Source organism: Arvicola amphibius, chromosome 4, assembly GCF_903992535.2.
Source record: "Arvicola amphibius chromosome 4, mArvAmp1.2, whole genome shotgun sequence".
NCBI lineage: Eukaryota > Metazoa > Chordata > Mammalia > Rodentia > Cricetidae > Arvicola > Arvicola amphibius.
In genome coordinates this window covers 123,242,844-123,270,543 of record NC_052050.1, presented here as the reverse complement: position 1 = coordinate 123,270,543, position 27,700 = coordinate 123,242,844, and positions in this window count along the sequence as shown.

The window sequence follows — 27,700 nt, the reverse complement described above, 5'->3', positions numbered from 1 at the left end:
GAGTAGTTTACTGATTAATTATACACAGGGAAAATTTGTTTTTTTTTTTTTGAATAAAGAATCAAGACCTGTATTTTGAAATTAATAGTACTTTCAAAGAGTTTCCATGGGCTCTTTGCAAAATACTAATATGTACCTTAACCTTTTTTCCTACTAAGTTATTAATTCTGTGATAGCAAGATGAATATTTCCTTGCATTTCTCTATGTTTCTCCTATGTGAATTAGTGACTATGACACACAACAGATACCTCAACATCACTTTAGAATATACTAAGAAATAGAAAAAATGTGTAGGGGATGAAATACCTGAGTAAAACTTACATCATTAATATTTGCTTGAATTATAATCGTCTTTGCAGGATGGGTGGGAAGATGGTAAAGAAAGTACCTTGTAAACACCCTGTTTAATTTTATTAAAGGTAAAATGGACAGTCAAACTCATTCATTCATTATCCTTGGAAAACTTGGCAGCCTAGAGTAATTGAACATTTCACCCAAGGTCACACAGTGAGTAAGAGCGCCATAGCAATGCCATAGCTGATAGACAAAGGACTCCGTGCTCTTAACTGAATCGGTCAGCAGAGAGATCACAGAGCTGTTAATCAGGAAACCAAGTCGTTCTGGTTATTCTCTAACTAATTATCAAAGGCCCCGGGCAATGTAGCCATTATCTCTTGCTTTAATTTCTTTCTCATATATTGTTAAAGGGCTATCTTACCTGCTACCTGGGGCTAAGGAGACCCAAGAGTCACAAATTAAGCTAGGACAATATTATTTGCATTGTGCCATTGTTGCTCCAGCTGTCTTGGCTTTGAAGTCACTCCCTAGTCAGAGGTAACTGAGATGTTTAGTATCTTAAAGGTAACATTACTGGCTAATTCCAACTGCAGAACAACTAGAGGCACATTTTTAAAACTATTTCAACTTAAAAGTGATTCAGGAATCCACTTTCCAAAGCTACAAGAGTGCTGGCATTCATCTCCAGTCGCAAACAGGCCAGATGTAATACTGACGGGGGCTGGTAATCTTTCAGTTGCTTTAACAGTTCTACCTTCCCAACCCTTATTTTAGTTTGATTTTATAACTGATTATATTTTCTCTTTAGTAGAATATTTTTATTCATAGAGAGCATCCTCATTTAGATTAAACCTTCAAATGTTAGGGTGGCATTGAAGGCCCATTAAGGAGATGATGCTATTCCTAGCCAAAAAATGGACTCTACTTCAGGTATAAACATTGCACATACTCTTCGCATATGGGTTAATAAATTGGGTGACTCAGACGACTGACCTCGAGACTAACAACCAGAAAACTGCGCTCAAACTAAGCAATAGTAAAGAGACAAAAGTAATAATTAGATTTTTTTAAGGAGATGATGTACTTTTCCTTTCTCATTTCCTGTCCACACTACAGTCCTTAGTAGTAGTCATTAAATATTGTTGTGTTTGTCAACATTTTAAATCTACTCAGAAAGATGTAGTCCCTCTCCTTTTTTTTTTTTTTTTTTTTTCTCCCCTGTATTCTGTCTCCTGATGCACGGAGGAGCCTAAGTACGCTTTCTTTGCATATGGGGCTTCCATTCTTTGTTTGAATCTCTTTTTCTATTATGTGGCCACATTTCCAGGATGTTGCAGGCAAGATTAAGTCAAACAACCTTGCCATTTCTTTTCATTTTTCTACCCCCTTTCTCCGGGAATATAGCTAGATTTACAAATTCTTGCCCTAGGGTAAACTCAGACAAAACTGTGAAAAGGTTTTCATTTGAATAGTATTTATTTATGTTTTTTTGACACAGGAGTTCTCTTTGTAGCATTGGAGCCTCTCCTGGAACTACCAGTCAGGACTCAAACTCCCAGAGAGGCACCTGCTTTTGCCTCTCAAGTGCTGGGATTAAAGGCATGTGCCACCACCACGCAGCTGAATTTGTTCTTAATTTCTTATCTTAATGAGACTAAGAAACCCAAGAGGAATGTAATTTCCTCAATATCATATGGCAATTCCAGTCGGACCCCAGATTTTTTGTAACAGAGACATCAGCATATTTTTTTTTCTTCCCAGAAGATTCTTCATGCTGTGTACTGATTATTTGTATTGAATGAAGAATCAGCACAGGAGATCACTTCCTAAATATAACTCCAGTAGCACAAATATTGAGAGCAACATTAAATAAATGGGACTTCCTGAAACTGAGAAGCTTCTGTAAAGGAAAATATATAGTTAATAATCAGAACAACTCTGAGATAAGATCTTATATCTTCCATAATGGCTGAGATCAGAAACATAAATGAATGATACCTTAAGCTGAAGAGGATATTGAATAAGGGGAACACTCATCCATTGCTGATGGGAATGCACACTTGTACAACCACTTTGGAAATCATCATGGAGGTTTCTTAGAAACTTGGGAATCAACGTACTTCAGGATCCAGCAATACCACTCTTGGGATTATACCCAAAAGATTCTCAATCATACTACAAAGACATATGTTCAACTATGCTCATAGCAGCATATTTGTAAAAACCAGAATGTGGGAACAACCTAGATGTCCCTCAATGGAAGAATAGATAAAGAATATGTGGTGCATTTACACATTACAGTACTACTCAAGGGTAAAAAACAATGACATCTTGAATTTTGCATGCAAATGGAAAAAAACTAGAAAACACCATTCTGAGTGAGGGAACACAGACTCAAAAAGATTAATATGGTATGTACTCACTCTTTAGTAGAAACTAGCTATAAACAAAGGATGTTGAGGCTATAGTTCTTGATCCTAGAGAAGTTAAACAAGGTGAACCCTAAGTAAAACACACACACACACACACACACACACACACACATATATATATATACACACATATGTATATATATATATATACATATGTGTGTATATATATATATATATATATATATATATATAAAGTTGAAATAGACAAGACCACCTGACAGTGACAGGTGGGGGAAAATGGAGAGTAGAAGGGGAATAGGAGGGGAGAAGAGGAGGGAGAAGGAGAACTTGAGGCAATGGGATGATTGAGATGGAGGAAGGACAGAGATGAGAGCAAGGAAAGAGATATCTTGATTGAGGGAGCGACTATAAGGTTAGCAAGAATCCTGGCTCTAGAGAAATTCCCAGAAATCCACAAGGATGACCCTAGCTTAGACCCTAAGCAATAGAGGAGAGGGTTCCCGAACTGGCATTGTCCTGTGGTCAGACTGATGAATATATTAAATATCATCATAGAACCTTCATCTAGCAACTGATGAAAGCAGAGGCAGAGACCCACATTGGAGCAATGGACTGAGTTCCCAAAGTCCAATTGAAGAGTGGGAGGAATAAGATTATGAGCAAAGTAGTCCATACCATAATGGGTACACCCACTGAAACAGTCTACCTGAGCTAATGGGAGCTCACCAACATCAGCCGGACTGGGAAGGAACAAGCATAGGACCAAACTAATCGATCTGAATGTGGTTGACAGTTGCATGGTAGGGCAGAGAGAGGGGCCACTGAAATTGGCACCAGGATTTATTCCTGCTGCTTGTACTGGCTCTTGTGTAACTTACTCTCTTTGGATGGATACTTGCTCAGCCTAGTTATAGTAGGGAAGGCCTTGGACCTTCTCCAAATCAATGTGAATTACCATACCTTAAGAGTGGATGGGTGTTGAAATGGGGGTTGAGTGGAGTCAGTGGGAGTAGGGGAGAGAGTGGAAACTGGGATTGGCATGGAAAATAAAAAAGATAATGCTTTGTCTTTTTAAAAATAAAAATAAAATCTGGACATGATTGCTCCAATGTACAGTTGAGAAGGAGATGAGACCTAACATATATGCACCAGAAAAATATTATTATCCTTGCTCTGTAAATAGTCTCACATAGTCACCATGAACACTCTCCTCTTGTAGCATTTACTCAATGTATTTTGTTGGAGATTTGTTTGTTTGTTTTTAGGAATATATATTAAATGTGTCAAGTTGCCTTCCTATGTTATATAGTCAGGAAAGAAATTGAAAGCCTTAATGCAAAATTTTCATACTAATAAAACAGTTTGCTTTGGTATTATAATAATACCAAAATTTATTTCTGTTTTGAATTTTTTTCTCAACTGGTATCAATTCTTCTCTACCTTCCGGATACAGAAAGCCAATTTTCCTGTGGATAAGAACATAAAAGTGTCAGAATACTTTAAGAACTTTCCTTTATATGGAAAAATAAGCCCTTACCTTATAACAGCTTTGAAAGACCTGAATGTGTACTGGAAGGAGTTGGAGTCAGGATTCAATTTATAGGATTTAATCTAAGCATATACATGGTCATTATGAGGCAGGAATAAGACTGTCACATTTACAATTAATCATCTAGAGTCAAACAAAGTGTCTAAACAAGGAGTGTATCATAATGCAGCCAGTAGAATTTGGTTTTGAAGGATAAGTATTTCAGGTCTTATCATGAATTATAGCACATTTATCAAAACAAACACTCATACATCTATGCTTTTAATGTTAAAATGAAATTAGAAGAGATTATATGGTTCTACCTTGTATAAACTCTCCATTATGATGAGACTATGCTACAACCTAATATAAAACCTGTGCCTGAATGATGATCACTGGTAGCATCTATCACTCTATTCAATGCTGCATGACAATTATGTTTCTCTATAAATCAGATTTCAACTTGCTGTAATCTAAGCCAATGACTATAATCACCATTAACTGCTATTTATAATATAAAAGGGAAGTGAACACATGTATCACAGAGCTAGAAGGGAATTCTGCAGTTACTTTATTTCTTTATTCCTGTTGTTTTACTTGTTCGTTTTAAGAGGACAATAGCAGAATGTTGAGAACAGTGCATCCTTATTCAGCCTCTGTTGAATTTCCTTCTGCTCTTCATCAATACTTCAATTGTTTGCGAATCCACATATAACATAATCACTTAAGCGTTCATTCTTGCTTGATCTAAAAAACTGTTAAAATTCTCAATGGTGTATTAAATCAAAAGGCTGTCTTATGAAATGTTGGACTGAGTGTTTAAACAATGTAATACTTTATCATAATTCTGAATGCTAGATGGAACAATATCAACCTAGGGTTTTGATGATGTCACTCTATCTAGATTGCAAATGCTTCTTCACTGTGTCTTAAATGCCTTTCCTGTATGTACTTGCATATTGTACAATATGCAAGCCTCTTTTTTCCTCCTCATAAAGAAACTAGTTCTGTCAAATTACTGTTTTTTATTTCCATATTTAATTTACTTATAGAAGTACTTACTTCAAAATTAATCAAGGCAAGTAGAGATGCCTGGGGAGTTCTTTGAGAGCTCACGGAGGTTTGGTTCTGAGCACCCATACAACAGCTTATCACTGACTGTAACTCCAGTACTAGAGTTTCTCCTCTAACCTCTGTGACCCCATACGCATGGCATGTACTTACACACATGCAGACCAAATAACATAATCAGAAACCTAAATAGACAATTAAAATATAGTCGAGTTGAGGATTAAGGCTTCACTATAAGTGGAAGATGCCATACATTTCAGTACAGAAGAAAAAGAATTCCTGGTCCTCTTTTTTATTCCTGTCCTTTTCCACTCAACAGCAGTAATTTCTTTCTGATGATTATCAAATTGGCAATGTACAGGTAAATTCGAATTGTTATTTGAGAGAAATAAGAAGTAATATAATAGTAAAATGTTATATTAAGTTCAGTTCAATTGAGTCACTATTAAGCTCTTGATTGAAGCACTTACTTTTTGCATGCTTAAGACTTCAAAGCAGCAAATGTGAAAATATTGTGAATGGGTGACATCTTAGGTGAGTCCAGTTAGGTTCATAAAGAAATGAAGCTTTGACAGTCTCAACCATATTTACCACTCATTGCGAAACACAGAAATAGATATATTTTAGTGTACATTCTATATCCTCTGGAACAGAAATCAAAATCTAAAAGATGTCTTAGCAATCTATTCCAATTTGGTGTAAGGCTAATTATTTCAGACTGATAGGTTAGAAAGAAACACTCGTAGTTTGTCTTTGTCTTAATGTTTTGCTGTCATTTTTTTTTATTGTGCCATGACTTCTTTCCTTGGAAATTATATTGAATTAGATAATGCATAGCTGTATACAGAATTTTATTACTCTTAGATTATGCTTCTGATAAACGCAGGGGAGCAGGAATATTGATACCATACTGAGCACACTATTTGTCTGTAATGTCCATAGTGTGGCACCGTTTCCCCATTTTACCCATGCTCCTTGTTGTACAGATACATTTACAAACACTAGTTACACTAGAAAAGAGGATGAATGTTCATCCATTGAATGAAAGATTGTTTTTCTGATTAAGTATTGAGCCCTGTTTATAATGAGTGCTATGTGATAAGAATTCTTTAAAAAATACATTATTTTTTCTACAATATAGTCCAAATTATATAGTCAAATATAAATCATCAATGCCTTTTCCCATCATGCTTCTAATCAGTCTTTCTACATTTCAGACCTCGTAATGAAACTGCGATTGATCACAATTCTAGTATTTGTTATGATTTTATATCTAGTATAGTATATTACATATTAGTCTGTCTGTTGGATTAGGTTTTCTTCTTATCAGAACCCAAGTGCAATGGTTGTCCTATGTTATCTTCTGGTGCTCTTAATTGTTTTTGGAAATGCTTGGCTGGCAATTTCACATGGTGTATTCAATATTTCATAATGGAAATTCTCCATTAACTTACTGGTAAGTGTTACGGGATTTGTACAGGTGAGTGAGTGAATGAGGGCAGGATGTCCTGGAGCTCTAACCATGTGATACATAAAAATGACTTCTCAAGAATATGCAATTTGCTTTCATATAGTTCACTTATGTTTGTTGTGTCATATTTCAGTGCACAATGTTCTTATTTCATTATGTGTGGCATTTTATTAGTTACTTTTCTCTTTGTGACTGAGTTCCTAGTAGACGCAACTTAAGGGAAGAAGTATTGACATTGACTGAGAGTATACAATAGAATAATCCACCAAGTCTGTACTTAATGGCAGTGGGAGCATGTGGCAGGGACTCTTCACTTTTCATGAGCTAGGAAACAGGAGAAGTTTGTGCTAAATAGGAGACAGCTTGAAATTCAGTGCCTATTCACAGTAACCAACTATCAAATTCTATCCCATCCCATCAAATGTCTCAACCTCCAAAACAGATCTATCTGATAGGCAAAAATATTCAAACTCAGGAATATGTATGCAATATTTTACAGTCAAGCCAAACAGTCTCTCCTTGGTCCCCATACACTCATAGCCACTGTATGATGCAAAATGCATCCACTCCAAACTCACAAATTCTTAGAATTTTAATAAGTTGCAACAATATTCAAAAGATTCACATCTTATGTCTCTTCGAAGAATAAAGACGAAATCCTAACTGTAAGACCTTGCAGTTAATTGCCATGCTTTATAAATATAATCAAATGTGTAATCCAAAATGTTTTCCAGCACAACAAAACACTCTGCATTTGTACTCGACTGAGTTTTTAAAAACCTAACTCATCTCAAAAAAGTCATAGGCTAACAGAATAGGTATGAAAATAGGACCCATTCATCTGCTGCATACAAGAAGTATACCTTAACCTCAACCTCAAAGACAGACATTACCTCAGAATAAAAGGGTTAGGAAAAATTTCCAATCAAATGGACCTAAGAAAAAACTGGGATAGCTATCCTAAGGGCTAAGAAAATAGATTTCAAGCTAAAATTAATCAAATGAGATGGAGAAGAACATTTTATATTAATCAAAAGTAATATCCATCAAAATGAAGTCTCAATTCTGAACATGTCTGCCCCAAATACAAGGGCATTAACATTTGTAAAAGAAACATTACTAAAATTTAAATCATACATCAAACCCCATGCACTAATAGCGGGAGAATTCAACACCCGATTGTCAGTCACGGACAGGTCTGCCAGACAGAAAGTTAATAGAGAAATAAAAGAACTAACAGAGCTTATGACTAGATAGACTTAAGAGACATCTATAGAATATTCTACCCAAACACAAAAGAATATACCTTCTTCTCATCACCTTATGGAATATTCTCTAAAACTGACCACATACATAGAAATAAAGCAAAGCCCAACAGTTGCAAAATTTGGAAAAACTCCCATTATCTTATCAGATCACCATGATTTAAAGTTAGAATACAACAAGAACATTAACTGCAGAAAGCTTACAAACTCATGGAAATTAAACAATTATCAATTGAGTCATCACTTGGTTAAGGAAAAACTAAAGAAAGAAATTAAAGACTTCCTAATTCAATGAAAATGAAAGCACAACACATTCAAACTTATGGGCCACTATTAAAGCAATGCTAACAGAAAACTTCATAGCACTAAGTGACTACATAAAGAACTTGGAGAATTCACAGTAGCAAATTAATAGAACACCTGAAAGATCAAGAACAAAAGAAGCAAACTCACCAATGTTTAGTAGATGACAAGAAATAATAATACTGGGGGCTAAAATCAATAAAAGAGAAACAAATAGATCAAAGCAAAGAATCAATGAAAGAAAGAGCTGATTCTTTGAGAAAATCACAAGATAGTCAAACCATTTTCCAAACTAATCAAAATGCAGAAAAAGAATATCAAAATTAACAAAATCAGAAATGGAAAAGGGGGCATAACAACAGACACTTAGAATGTCCAAAGAATTGTTATCATATTTCATAAAACTGTACTCAACAAAATTGAAAATTATAAAAGAAATGGAAAATTTTCTGGATAGATACAACATACCAAAATTAAATCAAGACCAGATAAATAAGTTAAATAGACCCATAACCCTAAGGAAACAGAAGCAGTCATTAAAATCTCCCAACCAAAAAAAATGTCCAGGGAAGATTGTTTCAGTGTAGAATTTCAAAGATTTAATACCAATGCTTATCAAATTCTTCCACACAGTAGAAAGAGAAGAAACATTTCCAAACTCTTTATATGAGAATACAGTTATTCTGATACACAAACCACACAAAGAAGCAACAAAGAGAATTACAGACCAATCTCCCTCACACACATCCATCCAAAAATACATAATAAAATACTTGCATACTGAATCCAAGAATACACACACACACACACACACACACACACACACACACACAAATAATCTACCATGATCAAGTAGGCTCCATTGAAGAGATGCAGGATGGTTCAACATATGAAAATTTGTTAATGTGATTCAACATATAACCAAATTGAAAGGAGATAAAACACATGATCATCTCATTAGATGCTGAAAAAGCCTTTGATAAAATCCACCACTCTTTCATGAAAAAGGTCTTAGCAAGATAAGGGGTACAAAGAACTATTTTCAGGTAATGTTAAGAGTTAGAATTGCCATTACCAAATATAACTGTATTAGTAGCTTGGAAAAAATATACAAACTTAATTTTGTTTTTGGAGAAATTTGAATGTTTGCTTCAGGAGAGCAGTTTTGATTATATGTGTATGCAGAAAGTTTTGCTGGATTTACCATAATCAAACAGTTCTACAATCATGAAAAACGGTAATATACAACAAGCGAACAGCTTATGTCAAACTAAATGAAGAGAAACAGTCAATATAGTTCTGAAAGCTCTAGCTAGAGCAATAAGACAACAAATGGAGATCAAGGAGATACAAATTGGAAATGGACAACTCAAACTTTTACTATTTGCAGATGATATGATAATATACATAAGTGGCCCCAAAAACTCTACTAGGGAATCCCTACATCTGATAAATATCTTCAGTAATGTGGCAGGATACAGGATTAACTAAAGAAAACCAGTGGCCTTCCTATATACAAATGATAAACAGAGAAAGAAATCAGAGAAACATCACCCTTTACAATACCTTTACAATAACCACAAATAAATTACTTAGGGATGACTATAACCAAAGAAGTAAAAAAAAAAAAAAAAACTGAGTGATAGAACTCTTAAGTCTTTGGAGAAAGAAATTGAAGAATATATCATAAAATCGAAAGATGTTCCATACGCTTGGATAGCAGGACCAATATAGTAGAAAAAAGGTAATCTTACACACACATACACACACACAACCCCCCCCCCACACACACACAAAAAAATCTACAGATTCAATGCAATCCCCATCAAAGTTCCAAATACAATTCTTTACAAAACTATCCATTCAAGAGAAAGTTTTCACCCAACGGGAATTTGTATTGTTCATATATACCAAGTACTTGAGTTGGCTTAGATCTTGACATCTAGATTCCTTTTCTATTGTTCCAGAGCTCAGTGCAGAGTTTTCAGCATCTTTCGGTTTCAGTTATATCTTCAGGTATCATTCCTAGGCAGGAATATACGTCTGTGTTGAATAAAAGGGAAACAAATTCACAAATCAGCAATTAGAGCTTCCTTTCGGCATTCTTGCCTCTCGTCAAAGCAGAAGGAAGATAGTTAGGGCTTCTGGTCAATGAAATGAGTAAGAAATTCTTGGTTTATGAATCCTACCATAAACCTGCCTATTTCTATCTCTTGTATTCATTTGGAATTCTTAGGGGGAAATATAACCTTAAAGGATTAAGTTCTACAGACTGGTCCTTTGGTTGTTGCAGGCATGCCATTGGTGATGACAATGAGGCTCTTGAGATTTTCTCTTTCTTTGATTCCTGGCTTATGAGGTTAATTGCTTTTATCTGTCATTTAGTTCTGCTATCATCTGTTGCCTTGACACAGACACAACCCAAGGAAAACAGCCTGTCTTCCCTTGGGCTTGCTAAATCTTTGAGCTAACAGAAAGTTGACTAAGATACATATGTTAAAGAGTTAAGCACTCAAAGGAGAAAGCTTTCGAGGCCCAAAGCAAACAATGTGGATGAAAGTTAGCTTTTGGAATATGATTCACAATATAAAATAAGATCTCGCGTCCTACTCATAAAATAATTGAATGCATAATTAAGAAGGAAACATAAGAAAAACTTGTGCCAAAGAATTCTAAGATATTTGTATCCATAAACAAAGCTCTCGATGTGACAGAACATAACTCCCAACCACCTTAAGTCTGAATACACAGAGGTCTGCAGATAACATGGGTTATTCAGAAAAAGACAATAATTGATACCATGAAGAAATCTACATAAGGAGTGCTGTATCAGCCATATCGCCAAGGTCAGAATCAGTAGGTTTAAGCTAGAGTGATTAGATGGACTAGATATGATGTGAAAAAATGGCATTTTACATCTCTAATCTTCCTCTCGAAGACACTGCATTACAGTAATCATCATGAGAAGCCTTGGGGCAAAAGCCAATTGAGGGACATTTTACAAAATGCCTACTTAGTACTACTCAAATGCTGTCAAATTTCATCAGAAACAAGAACCTTCTGAGAAACTTTCACAGAGCTAGAAAAACAGAGACAAGAAATCTAAATATATTGTTATAGATTGTATGGCACCCTGCAGCCCACAAAAGGAGTTAAAAAAAGGTTAAATTGAAAATACAGGTATGGTTGATAAATACAAATAAATATTGAGGTATACATTACAACCCCCACACCTCACACATTTAAAGCAATTATGATTGAAATGACTAAATAGGTGAGTGGAGCTCTTATGGAATTATCTGATCCTTTCATGATTTCTTTTCATTCGTTAGAAATATCACATTATTTTTCTAAAGAAAATAAATTTTGTTTAAAATAAATAATATTGTAATGGAACTTTTAAGACATATAAATCAGGAGACAAGAATTTTTTTAGTAGTTACAGCATTATGTTGGCCTAAAATCTTTAGTGCCCAACATGCTACCTGCTTCTGTTTAATTGATCCTTCACACTGGGTTTCAGGACTGAAGCTATTCTTGCAATTTAGGAATCTCTCCCCTTGAATTTCAGAGGTGATTTCCTCATGACTTCTTTTACCCAAGCTTTCCTCACTGGCATATATTTGGGAATATATTTTACTTTCAAAAAGATTAGTAAGAAAGTCTGTGAGTTTCTCTACATAGGAAACTTCTGCAGAAGGAAAGCATAGCAGCAGAAGAAAAAATAACAAAAAGATGATTTAATCAGTTATCTAATATATCTTTCAATTGCAGTTGCTCAGAATTTATGAAATCTGCCATCTTTTTCAGTTCTAGGAAAAATAAGTTTACAACATACATCTAATTAAAATATTCTATTTCAGTTTTGCACAAATAAGTACTGCAGTTAAAAGTACATGTTGCTCTTTCGTAGGACTCACACTCAGTGTCTAACATCTAAGTTAGGCAGTTCAGAACTGCCTGTAACTCTACATTCTTGGACTCTAGCCTTTGATCTCTGTAGCACCAGCATTAACACGAACAATCGCCTGTTCCCACATTCTAATTTTAAAAATTCAAAATTTAAAAAGTAAAAATATGTTCTACCAGTGTGGTGGCACTTCATTTAGTTCTAATAATTGGGAAACAAAAGTAGACAGATCTCTCTGAGTTTGTGTTCTGCCTAGTCTAAGTAGTGAGTTCCCTTCTACCAGAACTGCAGAGTGAGAGTCTCTCTCTCTTCACTCCCTGTCCCCTCTTCCTCTTTCTCTGGCTTGTGTGTGTGTGTGTGTGTGTGTGTGTGTGTGTGTTTGTGTGTGTGTTTGTGTGCTCAATACAAAAATATGTTTTTTTTTCTTTTTTCTTTTTTTGGTTTTTCAAGACAGGGTTTCTCTGCAGCTTTTTTAGAGCCTGGCCTGGAACTAGCTCTTGTAGACCAGGCTGGCCTCGAACTCACAGAGATCCGCCTGCCTCTGCCTCCCAAGTGCTGGGATTAAAGGCATGCGCCACCACCGCCCAGCCAAAAATATGTTTTTAGTAAAAGTATATTCTCTTCCCTTATCTATCTGTATCTGCGGACCCCTTTTGCTCTCCTGATTTCTGCAGTAACTCCATGTTTATACTCTTTTTTAATGGTTTATTTTTTATATTTAAAAATTTCCATCTCCTCTTCTCCTCCTCCCACTTCCCTCACCTCCCCTCCACCCATACCCCCTCCCTCCCTCTCCAGGACAAGGAGTCATCGGTGTTCCCTACTCTATGTTAAGACCAAGATCCTCCCAACTCCCCCCAGGTCCAGGAAGGTGATCAACCAAGCTGAGAAGGCTCCCACAGAGCCCGTCCATGCAGAAGAATCAAAACCCAGCGCCATTGTCGTTGGCTTCTCAGTCAGCCTCCACCTCCGGCCACATTCAGAGAGTCCAGGTGGTCTCATGTTCCATCAGTCCCATTCCAACTGGAGTTGGTGATCTCCCGTTAGTTCTATCCCACCATCTCCATGGGTGAACGCACCCCTCACGGTCCTGACATTCTTTCTCATGTTCTCCCTCCTTCTGCTCCTCATCAGGACCTTGGGAGCTCAGTCATTTTCTTCATCTATCGCCAGGTGGAGGTTCTATGGTGATATGCAAGAAATTCATCAGTATGGCTATAGGAACTGGCCTTTTCAGGCTCCCTCTCCTCAGCTGCCCAAGGAACTAGCTGGGGGCGTCTCCCTGGAAACCCAGGAACCCCTCTAGAGTCAAGTCTCTTGACAACCCTCAAATGGCTCCCTTAATTAAGATATATGCTTCCCTGCTCCCATATCCACCCTTCCTAACCTAACCTAACCTAACCTAACCTAACCTAACCTAACCAAAGCATCCCATTCCTCCGAGCTCCCCCCATTCTCCCATTCACGCATTTCTCTCCCCATCTTCCCTTGGTCCCATCTTGCCCCACCCTCAAGTTCCCAATTTTTGCCCGGCTATCATGTCTACTTCCAATATCCAGGAGGATTACTATATGTTTTTCTTTGAGTTCACCTTCTTATTATCTTCTCAAGGATCCCAAATTATAGGCTCGATGTCCTTTAATTATGGCTAGAAACCAATTATGAGTGAGTACATACCATGTTCATCTTCTTGGGTCTGGGTTACCTCACTCAGAATAGTGTTTTCTATTTCCATCCATTTGCATGCAAAATTCAAGATGTCACTGTTTTTTACCTCTGAGTAGTAGTCTAACATGTATACATTCCACAGTTTCTTCTTCCATTCTTCCACTGAAGGGCATCTAGGTTGTTTCCAGGATCTGGCTATTACAAATAATGTCATTGCCAAATTCCTTTTATGAAGCTACAGTTACCCTGATACCAAAACCACACAAAGACTCAACCAAGAAAGAGAATTACAGACCAATCTCACTCATGAACATTGACGCAAAAATTCTCAGTAAAATACTGGCAAACCAAATCCAAGAACACATTAGAAAAATTATCCACTATGATCAAGTAGGCTTCATCCCAGAGATGCAGGGCTGGTTCAACATATGAAAATCTATCAATGAAATCCATCATATAAATAAACTGAAGGAAAAAACACATATGGTCATCTCATTAGATGCTGAAAAAGCATTTGACAAAATTCAGCACCCCTTTATGATAAAGGTCTTGGAGAGATTAGGGATACAAGGGTCATTCCTAAATATAATAAAAGCTATTTACAGCAAGCCGACAGCTAACATCAAATTAAACGGAGAGAAACTGAAAGCCATCCCACTAAATTCAGGAACACAACAAGGCTGTCCACTCTCTCCTTATCTCTTCAATACAGTGCTTGAAGTTCTAGCAATAGCAATAAGACAACATAAGGGAATCAAGGGGATTCGATTTGGAAAGGAAGAAGTTAACCTTTCGTTATTTGCAGATGATATGATAGTGTACGTAAGCGACCCCAAAAATCCACCAAAGAACTCCTACAGCTGATAAACTCCTTTAGTAATGTGGCAGGATACAAGATCAACTTAAAAAAAATCAGTTGCCCTCCTATACACAAAGGATAAGGAAGCAGAGAGGGAAATCAGAGAAGTATCACCTTTCACAATAGCCACAAATAGCATAAGATATCTGGGAGTAACTCTAACCAAGGAAGTGAAGGATTTATTTGACAAGAACTTTAAGTCTTTGAAGAAAGAAATTGAAGAGGATACCAGAAAATGGAAGGATCTCCCTTGCTCGTGGATTGAGAGGATCAACATAGTAAAAGTGGCAATTCTACCAAAAGCAATCTATAGATTCAATGCAATCCCCATCAAGGTCCCATCAAAATTCTTCACAGATATTGAGAGGACAATAATCAACTTTATATGGAAAAACAAGAAACCCAGTATAGCCAAAACAATCTTATACAATAAAGCTACTTCTGGAGGCATTACCAACCCTGACATCAAACTCTATTACAGAGCTACAGTATTGAAAACAGCTTGGTATTAGCATAAAAACAGAGAAGTTGACCAATGGAATCGTATAGAAGACCCGGATCTTAAACCACAAATCTATGAACACCTGATTTTTGATAAAGGAGCCAAAAGTACACAATGGAAGAAAGAGAGCATCAACAAATGGTACTGGCATAACTGGATATCAACCTGGAGAAGAATGAAAGTAGATCCATATCTATCACCATGCACAAAACTCAAGTCCAAATGGATTAAAGACCTCAATATTAATCTGAACACACTGAACTTGATAGAGGAGAAAGTGGGAAGTACTCTACAACAAATGGGCACAGGAGACCATTTCCTACGTATAACCCCAGCTGCATAGACATTAAGGACAACATTGAATAAATGGGACCTCCTGAAGCTGAGCAGCTTCTGTAAAGCAAAGGACATTGTCACTAAGACACAAAGGCAGCCTACTGACTGGGAAAAGATCTTCACCAACCCTGCAACTGACAAAGGTCTGATCTCTAAAATATATAAGGTACTCAAGACTAGACTTTAAAATGCTAATTAACCCAATTAAAAAAATGGGGCGCTGAACTGAACAGAGAATTCTCAACAGAAGAAGTTCAAGTAGCCAAAAGACACTTAAGGTCACGCTCAACCTTCTTAGCTATCAGGGAAATGCAAATCAAAACAACTTTGAGATACCATCTTACACCTGTCAGATTGGCTAAAATCCAAAACACCAATGATAACCTTTGCTGGAGAGGTTGTGGGGTAAGGGGTACACTCATCCATTGCTGGTGGGAATGCACACTTGTGCAACCACTTTGGAAAGCAGTGTGGCGGTTTCTCAGGAAATTCGGGATCAACCTACCCCAGGACCCAGTAATTCCACTCTTGGGAATTTACCCAAGAGATGCCCAATTGTACTACAAAACCATGTTTATACTCTTGTCTGAAGAACTTGTGAATCTATAGCTGAGCAAAGAGGGAAAATTGTAAAAACAAAACTACTAGGAACTTTGCATTTAGTTTATGTTTTTCTTGTGTCTCTCAAAAATGGCAGGGTTAGCCCTGGAATCATGTACACAAAAGCAACACTGAAGGTACTCATCAGGTTTTTTTATGCATTCACACTAAATATGTAGGAATTATAATAAAGAGAAAAAGAAAAACAGGTTATCAACTTTAAGGTCCCATGGAAGGAGTTGGATGGAGAAAGAAAATAAACAGATGTGATACAATTTCATTTTAATTAATATTAAAACTATATAGAAAAGATAGTCTATTCATTGGAAAAAGTAATAAATAAATTTCAATTAGCTTTAATCATAGAATTTGTAGATCTGGGAGTAAATATGGAGTCAACAACACGAAACCATAGTACTAGACAAGAAGAGATAAGATATAGATGAGATTTAGTTTCATTTTTTTGATTCTGACCTATTCTTCAATTATTCACTGCAACTGCAAAAACTTTAGTTTTTGATTTTTTACGTTGGCTTTGTTAATTAGTAACTACATTTTTATATAATCTTAAAATGTGTTTCTTCTTTTTTCTTACCAATGAGAGGTCCTAATATAACATGGACTGTATAACGTTTGTATAATTAAGACCTGAGGAAATCTGACAATATGTGTTTGGGAAATTTTTTAACCTCCCATGAAGTGGAAAAGATCAACTTTCGTACTTATTATTTGGTCAGTAAAGCACATATTTAAATAATTGTATCGTTCAAAATTTGAGTAGATATATTTCAACATATGCAGGTGTTTATCATAGCTTACAGTGATATCCTAACAGAAAGGAACCTCTGGAACACGGCATATTATCTGAAAGTTTAAAGAGAGACTTGATGAGTAAGCGATGACAGCCTAATACCAATAGGAAAATAAATATATAGATTAAATAAATAAAATTTTAATCCTCAGCTTTGAAAAGTTGCAAGCAAAAGAGGTAAATAGAGGTAAAACAGGATTAAAAATCATACAATCCTTTGTATAAATTAATTAAATGTTAACCTTTGCATGTATCTTAAAGCATGGGACAAATTACACATATCTTTGCTTTCAAGGATATTGCTTTGAGTTGATTCTGAATCAGAATCTAAGATCTTTGAAAACAATCAGCACTTGGCTAGAAACAGAATTACCAAATTCCCCTGTCAGGATATAGTTTCTTTAGACATTAGTCAGTTGCTCCAAAACTGCAGAAATTTCTAGTTTTATCATATGCATGTGAGATAAGAAATTTTGGTTGAGAAGTATATTTCATTCTTGCAATTTAATTTTATATGCATAGGATGTAGTAAGTAGAAATATTTTGATTTGCAAATGGTTACAGAATTTCAATTGTATATCTGTTTTCCATTCAAGTTAATTCATTTTATGATTAGTGCTGTACCAAAGTTAAATATTAATTTTTACATTAACATCCTTTTCATTAGGACGTTAATAGACTATGTGATATTTGATCATATGAACCTCTTTCGCTTACCTGTAAAAAGCTTAAATATGGAGCAGTGAAATATAGCTCAATTATATTTACTGGAAATATATAAAGAATAACAGTAAATATTTAAAATAGCAGAAACTGAACATATACATGATAATTTAGCTCAGAGGAAATCAAAAAAATTGTACTTGACAAAGTATGGAAGTAAAAGATTATTTTGATGTATTTGATAACTGCTGAAAATTAAGCCATAAATAAATAAAAATAGAAAATATGTCTAATTAGTAGACAAGGATTAGTAAAAAAATTCTCAGATTCATGAAAAAATGTACACTAATGAAGGACATGAAGCACTCCATCAAAAAAGAGTTAATATATTTCAAAAGCACAAAGAAGTAAATAGCACTGGATTGCTGAAACCCATTTCTTTCTGCTCACACAATCTTACAAAATTTTATAACTGTGACCCATTTTCCTCTTAGGCTCATTTCCTAAGGCAAAAGATTATTGTAGAGATAAGAGTTAACAGTTCTTCCTTTTCTGTACATTGAGAGGGCTTACTACTGCTCCTACACTTCTGATTAGGGCAGTGAGGCTCCACAGATGAGGAAATGAATGACCTACCAGCGGTAACCTCTGCAATTAGGAAATCTGCTGAGATCAATTAAGGCTGCGTTATAAATGGAGGAGAGTTACTTGTGTCTGTATTTTTGCTGCCCAGAATTGAACTTCAGAGAGATCACTTCAGGTAAGAACCAATGACCTGCAAAAATGTACTTGAGGCTAAAATTGCCTTGACTCGTCATGATAATCTTCTCAGTCATAACTCTTTGATTTAGCCCCCCACTGAGAATCACACTGGCTCAAATACTGGAGACTTTGCTAAGAAAATGATTCAATAAATTAAAAATTAAAGTAATACCTTCACTTAAAAAGGATGAAAGAAGTGTGAGGGCACATAAAAAAGGCATTTGACATGAGGTATTTTAACTTTATTAGCAGACAAGAAATGGGCTGGATAATTTCATATGGACATAATGATTTCTCAGGTCTAAAGACTAACAGTTCTGTTTTTATTACTTTCTATTTAAGAAAACAAGATACATTAAGCACAACATTTCAAAGTTCTCTTGTGTATATTACGGTCAGAATATTGGTATTTCTTAGCTAGTGAATGAATGCCCTATCCCACATGAATCATTTATATATAAAGAGAAAATCCTAAGTCTTAGGTGAATTTATGATGAGGAGACATTCTTCGTTCAGATAACCTAACATTTCAAATTGTTTTGATACATTATTCTTAATTTATTAAACTTTTATAACATGATAATAAAAAATGACAGTTGATCTTAGATTTTTTTTTCACTTGGTGCTGGCAAAAATCTGTTGAACACTTGAATACTTTTTTTTTTTTAAATAAAAGAGTCTTCTGGATCTTGTTCCTTTCAGAATAACTACATTTCTTCTGATTGGCATTTTTCTATGACCACATGTATTACTTACTCTCTTGTTTCTGTAATATATTATCAGATCAGAGAAGAAAGAATTTATTTGAATTTCTAAATTCAGAAGAAGAGACCAGAATGACAGTGTAGCCATGACAACAGATGAGCAGAGAAGGAAGCTGTAACATCATCAGCTCTAAGTTCCAACCACAGACAGTGAACTGGCAGTGATCTAAGGCTAAACATTCTCAGAGCCACCCCCATCCATATCCTTTTTTTTTTTTTTTTTTTTTTTTTTAGCAAGGCTGACCTTCCTAATATTTTACAACTTGACAAAATAGTAACCACAACTCAGGCACCAAGTGTTCCAATATTGGAACCTAAAATGTTCCTTGTGTCTAATAGTTACTGAACTTCATGACATACATGTTTTTTTTTCAGATTTGAAAACCAAAAGCCTACCTAGGTCTTACGCATAGTGAGTCAATGTAAAATCAATCCCCAGACTCGATACACAATACTCAATATTGTATTTTGAAAAAAAAAATCTATGACCAACAAAGAAAAAAGATTTCCATCTCAATGCTTCATATATTGTTTTCCTTCTGAAAGCATAGAGGGAAAAATTTCTAAACTCTAGGGAGGTCCTTGAGGACGACTGAACATTAAATTATGATATGAAATAAGCCTTGGGAAACCCATGTAATGTTAAAAAAATCTCAACAACTTTTTAAGTTAAAAATAGGCTCACATTGTAATCTGGCCACACCTGATTCAGGTGTAATGCAAAAATAAACCAAATCCTATATGTTTAAATGAGAATCAGTCTACTTTGCAAAAAGAAAACAGATATGTTTATTTCTGTAAGAAATTTATATGCTAGAGATTTCAGAGTGCCATCAAAACAAGATTACCTGTGTAGCAAGTTGGTTATTGGATATACACTATGTGTTAGATCAATTAACTTTGAATATGGACAGAGTTATAAAGAAAAATAAATGTTGTCATATGTGGAAATTAGTGGAACATAATTCTTTTGTTAATTCCAAGAGTTGATAGTTTGTAATATTTAAGCTGCATAGACTCATATATTAAATGCTTCCATGTATCTACCTGTACCACCATTTATTCACAATAATACAAATGTCATTATCTGTCAAAAATTCCAACTCCAATGTATCATCTGTCACTGCAGATCATATTTTTAAATAAATTTCCCTTTATAAATACAATTTTTTTTCTTGTATCCATATAATAGTTAATGAAATATATGTGCATGAACATGCATGCAAAGTAGGGAAGCAAACAGAAAGAAAATATTAACTATATTTATTTTCTATTTAGCTTCTCAGAAATAAGGTTTCCTTAAATACAATATGTTTACTTTTACTGACTTCATGGTAATTTTCTCCTGTGTAGGCAGGCAGATATTTCTTTAATGTACTTTCAATTATCATTTTTAAAAAATAATTCTGAATAATGTAAAATATGCTGTGCTCTAGTGTGATTTATGCATGATGCAATTTTCTGAATAGCTCCCCTTCTTCAGTGGTGATGATTAGTTACTTTCTCTTCATCTATTTATTTATCACAAACATGCAAAATAAGCACATATTTGTCATAATGATGTGAACTTTTCAAAATTTATAATTAATAAATATGCCTTTTAAAATCAATGTTATGGCAATACAAAATGTTATTAGTTCTACAGTGAGAATAAAGTAAAACAAGGCTCATGTATATAATTTATATTGCAAAGTTCAGAAACTATTCAGTTTTGAAAGAAAATCAAACCAAACTTGCATTAGTCCAGTGTTTATAATCCATGACTATAATCTCAATAGTTCTCTTGTCATTTAATTACTTATTTTCAACAAAATTAGCAGTGATAACTATATTTGGTATGTAGTTTGATATGCAAATTAAGTGAAGAATTGTGATCTTCATATATTGAATGTGGTCAAAGTTCTATTTTTCCTACTATATCTTTGTGGTGTGCATATGTATGTGTTTTTTGTGTACCTGTGATGATAATGTTAACATCACAATTGGGTTAATTTACTTATTTAGTGCTAAGATAATTAACTTGAGGTCTCTTATAAGTTACATCAGCATTCTATAAGCCACTGATCATTTAATACTGGTCACAGTGTATTAAAATTTTACCATAGAAAACAACTTGAATCGCTACCAAAAGAACCATTCCCATTCACCCATTGCTCACCTGTATCTTTATATAAATAATCAAGAAATAAACATGGGAAATCTGATAGCTTTTGTGGGTTGTTTGTTATCACATATGTTATATATTTATGTATATATATATATATATATATAGTATTGTAAACATTTGATATAGACTCACTACTTGAGCAAGAGTATAACAAAAACTGAGCTAACCCACTGGTGAAGGAAAATTGTCTGTATTCTGTCAATCATGTTTCAAATAAACACTGATTGTCCAGGCAGGAAGTATTGGCAGATAAAACAGACAGGAAGTAGAAATGATGCAATGAGAACAAAAGAATTCTGGGAAGGAAGAAGTTGATTCCTCCCACTCCTGCCCGGACTCCAAAGAAGCAAGACGTGAGCTGTCCTGCTGAGAAAGGTACCGAACCATGTGGCTAGCATAGATAAGAACAATGGGTTAATATAAGTCATAAGAACTAATAAGAAGCCCAAGCTAATGGGCCCATTAGCTTTATAATTTATAAAGATCTCTATGTGATTTTCTTTGGGATACCAGGTTGGACAGAAACCCCAACTAGCAGGATCCTCAAGTTACAACCCACCTCTTCAGTCCCTTTCTACCTTGATGTGAGCCATACAGTCTGGTTCTCTCAAACATAATTAAACCAGAAATTCTGAAGCCTTAAGCAAAATAAAGCTTTTCCCCATTAGGATGGTTTTGTTGTGCATTATAACACAGCAATGCTACCTAACAAGATCACAAAATGTTTGCCCTTTCATTTAACTACTTTCAGTGCTATGTTTGACAATGTGTGCTGTGTGGCCAATGGTATGCAGGTTTAAGGTTAAGCAGATGTGAAAGCTGTTGGGATTGATCAGGTCATTATCTTCAAGAGACCTCTTAGAGTGTAAGGTATAGAAGCAGCTTCTTATGAAACTCAATATAGAATGGAGTGGAATAGACTTTTAGCTGATAGCTTATATAGTAAAAGAGTTAAAACTTTTGCGGCTGGGGAGATGACTCAGCAGTTAAGAGCACCGCCTGCTCTTCCAAAGGTCCTGAGTTCAATTCCTGGCAACCACATGGTGGCTCACAACCATATGTAATGAGATCTGATGTCCTCTTCTGGCCTGTAGGCATACATGCATACAAAATATTGTATACATAATAAATAAATAAATATAAAAATGGGATAAAACTTTTGGCCCTTGCTGTGGAGTTTTGAAAAAAAACAACAGTTGTCATATATGGACTATAAATAGAATAACATATCAACTAAAATCTGAAAATATGAGATTTAGGGCTAGATGATCCAAAGTCTTTCGCTCTCAGCATATTATCAACTTTGCACTGATTACTCTAAATTGAATTTAAAGTCATATCTCTCATCTTATCAGTGAGAAATTAACCAGATTAAGTTATTTCAGGTGGAAAAATTCACTCTAAATTTGAGTGGTGAAATTCCTAGAGCCAGGGTGTCAGTCTCCTTCAAAGAGAAAGCCAACTGAGCACAAATATTCACTTCTCCCAGTCCTTATAGTGGTTACAGTAGGACCAGAACCCTGAAACCATAGTTGACAACATCCTCAAACTATTACTGCACATAAACTTTTCCTTCATTAGCTGCTTTTCTCAATTGTTCTGTCACAACAAAAACAAGACAACTAACTAACACATATACTGTTTGGCTTTAGGCTTCTAAATATGTGTTAATATGTCTATGAGCTTATGTGTGAAGTCAGCTTGTTAACTTTATAATAAAATTAAATTATCTGAAAAAAACTATTACAAATAATTTCCTATAAAGTTAGAAAAACACTAATTAAGATAAAAATACCTTTATTATGGTTCAAAATATTTATATTTTGTATAATGGTTGAAATAGTTAGTTCTTAGCTTCTTGTTCAGCATACCCAGAAAATTCAAACTTATATACTTATATTAGTCTTTTCAAATATATTTGGAAAACAGTGTTGTAGATTTTTTGTTGATTCCCTGGAACTAGTTTATTCACCAGCATCCATGGCATTACTTGAGAGAGTTCATTAATAATGCTTGAATGTCCCTTATTATTTTGTGATTGTCACTTAATGAGGACATTCTAAGTCATTCACAGTGGTTTTGGTATTTTGCCATAAAGTATATGCTTTTCTTAGTCTTTAATTATATCCTACATTTGCTTTCTTTTAATCTGTTCCTGATCTTAAATGTATTGATCATGGAAGTTAAATTAAATGCTGATTTGTTATTTTTCTGTCCAGTATAGTTTACATACTATACATGTTCTTTAATTAACTGAGCAGAATTTTTTACTCCTCTAGGAACAATACAAGAAAACCAATGCCCCATCACTGAACGTCACACCCAGTATCTACCAAGTAGATTTTAAATACAAATTTGAAGAAAAATTCTACATATATGTTTACAATTTTTGACCATCCTTCTGTAAAATATTTTAAATAAATTCTCATTATATCATCCTTACTCTATTATATTTGAATAATACAATGCCTTTCCTGTATTTTTTCTGAGACTAAAATACTGAAAATTGTTTGATTCATTGCATATCCCAGTTTTCATAAATTATTTCTCATGAACATCAATGAATATTGAATTAAATATTTATTATGATAAGCTAGGTGTGCTAATACACCTGGACAATCCTAGCACACTGGAAGCTGAGGCGATATGATCTCATAGCTGTGACAATGACCAGACGGTGTCAAAGAGACAATAACAATAACAACTACAAATGAAGAAACCGAATCACATTTACAAGAACGTTTTTTATGAAACTCAGAATTATCCCTCGATAAAGGGTGTAGTGATGCGTATATTAATTCAATTATTTTAGTTTAGTGAATCTTTTAGAAGTAAAAGCACTGAAGTCAGACAATTCTGAAATTTAACTCTGAGGTTTTCAATCTTTATTTGTGAACTTAGAATCTTTGAGCTAACCCTTCAAATTATAATCTTCTCAAGAAAACATAGACCATAAGGCATAGCTCATTAGATTTCTGAAATGATTTTATTTAATAATGACATAAAATAAAGGAATAAATATCTGGAATGACACAAGTGTTTAATCTTTACAAGTTGATACTACTAACAATTGCGTACACTGTTTTAAATTCATATTCAATATTCCTTCTTATAATTATGAATAATTTGAATATAATATCACCAACATATTAAAACTTGCTTAGAGATACTTCCAAATTATTTACTCCATATGTTATTCCTTATTTTATATGTTAAATATTAGAGTCATAATTTTCACACAACCTAGGGATTGCTGTATTTGTTTATTCTTTTCGAAAATTTTGTAAAAAAATTTATTTCTTACTTTCTAATATCATTTTCTGACTATTAGGGGTAAATTTGCATTGTCTTGAAAGTGAACACATATTATCAGTATATTTGTGGGTAGTTTTACCTGAATTCACATAGCAATCACCCTTGGCTGCACAGGAAATATAGATTACTCTCTAGGGATTTTACTCTGTGTTGATTGATCATGTGTGTTTTGTATAGAAAATTTATTTTTATGATACTACTTTGTGTTTTCACTTTAACTGATTATTTTTTGATATTGCTATCATTTTGTTTTATATGCTTTCTAGTTGGGCTTTTAAATTTTATGCAAGTATCAATTCATTACAAGATAAGGTATCATGATTAAGCACAGGGCCAGAAAATTCTGTTTTCTATTGTTGCATAAAACGAGAAAATGTTTTCAGAGCAGCTAACAGACATAATATGAAAGTTCACTGTAACTCAGCAGGGTCTTTTTCCATGTTGCAATTTTTGCATCTTACAGCAAAACTTCTGTTTCCTTGTGTGAAGGCAGGACAACTGGAGGGTCATGTTCCAACTGGTAAATGCTTCACTCGCAAACTTTGGGCCAAAAATCATCAAATGTTGCACTCAACATAACCACAGGAGGCTAGCTATGTGCAGGCAGCAAAGAGATTGCCTACTAAGGGTTTGTTTCAGCTACAGTAATAACCACCCGATTTTTATCTTTTTTTCCCCTTCTATTTTTGTTTGGTAAAGTTTTTACCAAGATAAGTTCTCTATTTCATTTCTTTTACCAAATCATTGTAAGGTTCAAATTATATATATATATATATTCCTATTAGGTAATATACAGATCAAATCAATTGATTTTGTCATGTTAAATCTTTCTCTTCTTTTCCAAGCACATTACTAAATTGCTAGATTTGTTTTTGTAGGAATTTTGTATATTTTTCAACAAGATAATGGAGCTGATATTTTACATCAAGTGACAGCCTAAAAGATATTAATATGAAAGTTATGTTGACTCAATAAGATTTTTCTACTATTTCTCTTTGTACCTGGTAAAGGTGACACACATAAGTTTTGCTCTTTTCCATTAAATATGGAATACTTGACTATCATAGTTAAAACATCTGGTACTAGAACTCAATATCACATTGTACTTTTAAAGCAGATAGCAGATTCTTCATACATTTTATTAATTGACCTTATAGTAATAGGGTTCTTAACTACTGCAGAAATCAATTTTCATGTGTTTTATTCTAATTTTGATTTAATATGCCTTGTGTTTGAAGTGAAGTTGGAGCTTAAGATGTTTGTTCTTCATGTTATAGGAACTAGCTGTGCAGTTTCATTTTGGAACAATCCTGTAGTTTCAAAGAATCTTTTCAGTAAGTTCCTTTCATTTTTTAGTACAATTCTTTATTTCACATTTGTTGTTTTTGTGTATTTAATGTTAAAATGTTTTTTTTGACTTCATTTGTGATTTTACTTTAATAGTTTTCATTTATTGTTAGACAATGGTGTTTTATGATGTACAGTTATTGTAAGTGTAAGGGTTATATTAATTTTAATATATTTTATTTATTGTCTATTATCTTTTAAATTTCTTCATATGTCTTCCTTTGATCATTATTTTATTTGTATCCTATAAATCTTTATATTGACAAATAATTGGAAAGCTTTAACATTAAGGAAATTGACCACTGAATATGAACAATAATCAAAACATATTCCCAGCATACACAGCAGAATCTCACGTCATAGTTCTTCAGGGTAACTGTTGTTGAGGTTAAGTCTGTTTTGGTGAGTGACCATTTGTTTTTCCATGAAACAAATGGAAGAACCTGGAGCTGAGCATAGCAGCACTTAGCAAGAGAACTCAGAGGGTATTATCATCTCCTGCAAGAGAAACTGTGACAACAGGGGCTGCAAAGCTACATCCAGCATAAGAAGGAAACGAGTAGTTATAATACCATTGGTTAATAAAGAAGCTACTTTGGCCTATGACAGGGAAGAATAGATTTAGGCAGGGAAACTAAACTGAATGCAGGGAATAAAAAGACAAGAGTCAAGCAGACACCGCATGGCAGTCCAAGAAGCAAGAAATAATGGAACCGCAAGCCTTGTGGAAAATATAATAATAAATGAAATGAATTAATTTAAGATGTGAGAAATAGCTATGCATATGCCTAAGCCATTGGTCAAACAGCATTGTAATTAATAAAGTTTTGTGTGATTATTTAGGTCTGGGAATCTGGGAAATGATCACACAATCTCTGTCTGCAGAGCTAGACCCTTGTGTATGTCTTATGAATACAAGCAAGATTCCATTCATATGACATAATGTATACATGATTCACTGTGCATAATGTTGATGATCACTGCCTAGATCTTCAGGAAGCAGGGAGTATGGAGTAGGAATCAGACATATACAAAATTTTTAAAGGTATGTGAAATCCACTTTTATGAAAGAAACTTCATGACTGTTATGCTATTATGATGACTTAATTTTTGCCCAGAGTCTAGAATCACCTGATCTGTGTCCTTTGGGGATGTCTGTGAGTGATTATCTTGTCTAATTGATGTTGGAAAAACTGCTCATTAAAGGTAACACCATTTCCTAGATTAGAGGTCCTGAACTATATAAGAGTAGAAAGAATGAACTGAAAACTAGCATATAATTGCTACTTTCTGCTCGTGTTGTGGGTATATTAGAACCAATTGTTTCACATTCCTTTCCTTCAATGCTGGACTGTCACCTTGATCTTTGAATCAAGTAAATTCTTCTGAAAGTTTCCTTCATCAAGGTAACGTCATCCTTCATCACATCAACAGAAAAATAAACTAAGAATTAGAGTCTTCTTACATTCTTTCTCTCTTTCTCACACACATATATTTTCTTAAAAACTCACGATTTTGCTTATTTATATTTTTTTATTTGCAACATTTATATTTTTCTATGAATTGATAAGACATAGTTTTATTGGATGTATACTACTATGAACAACAGAGACTAATTTGTGAATTATGAAATGATCTTTAAAGAAACTAAAGAACTGAATAGCATT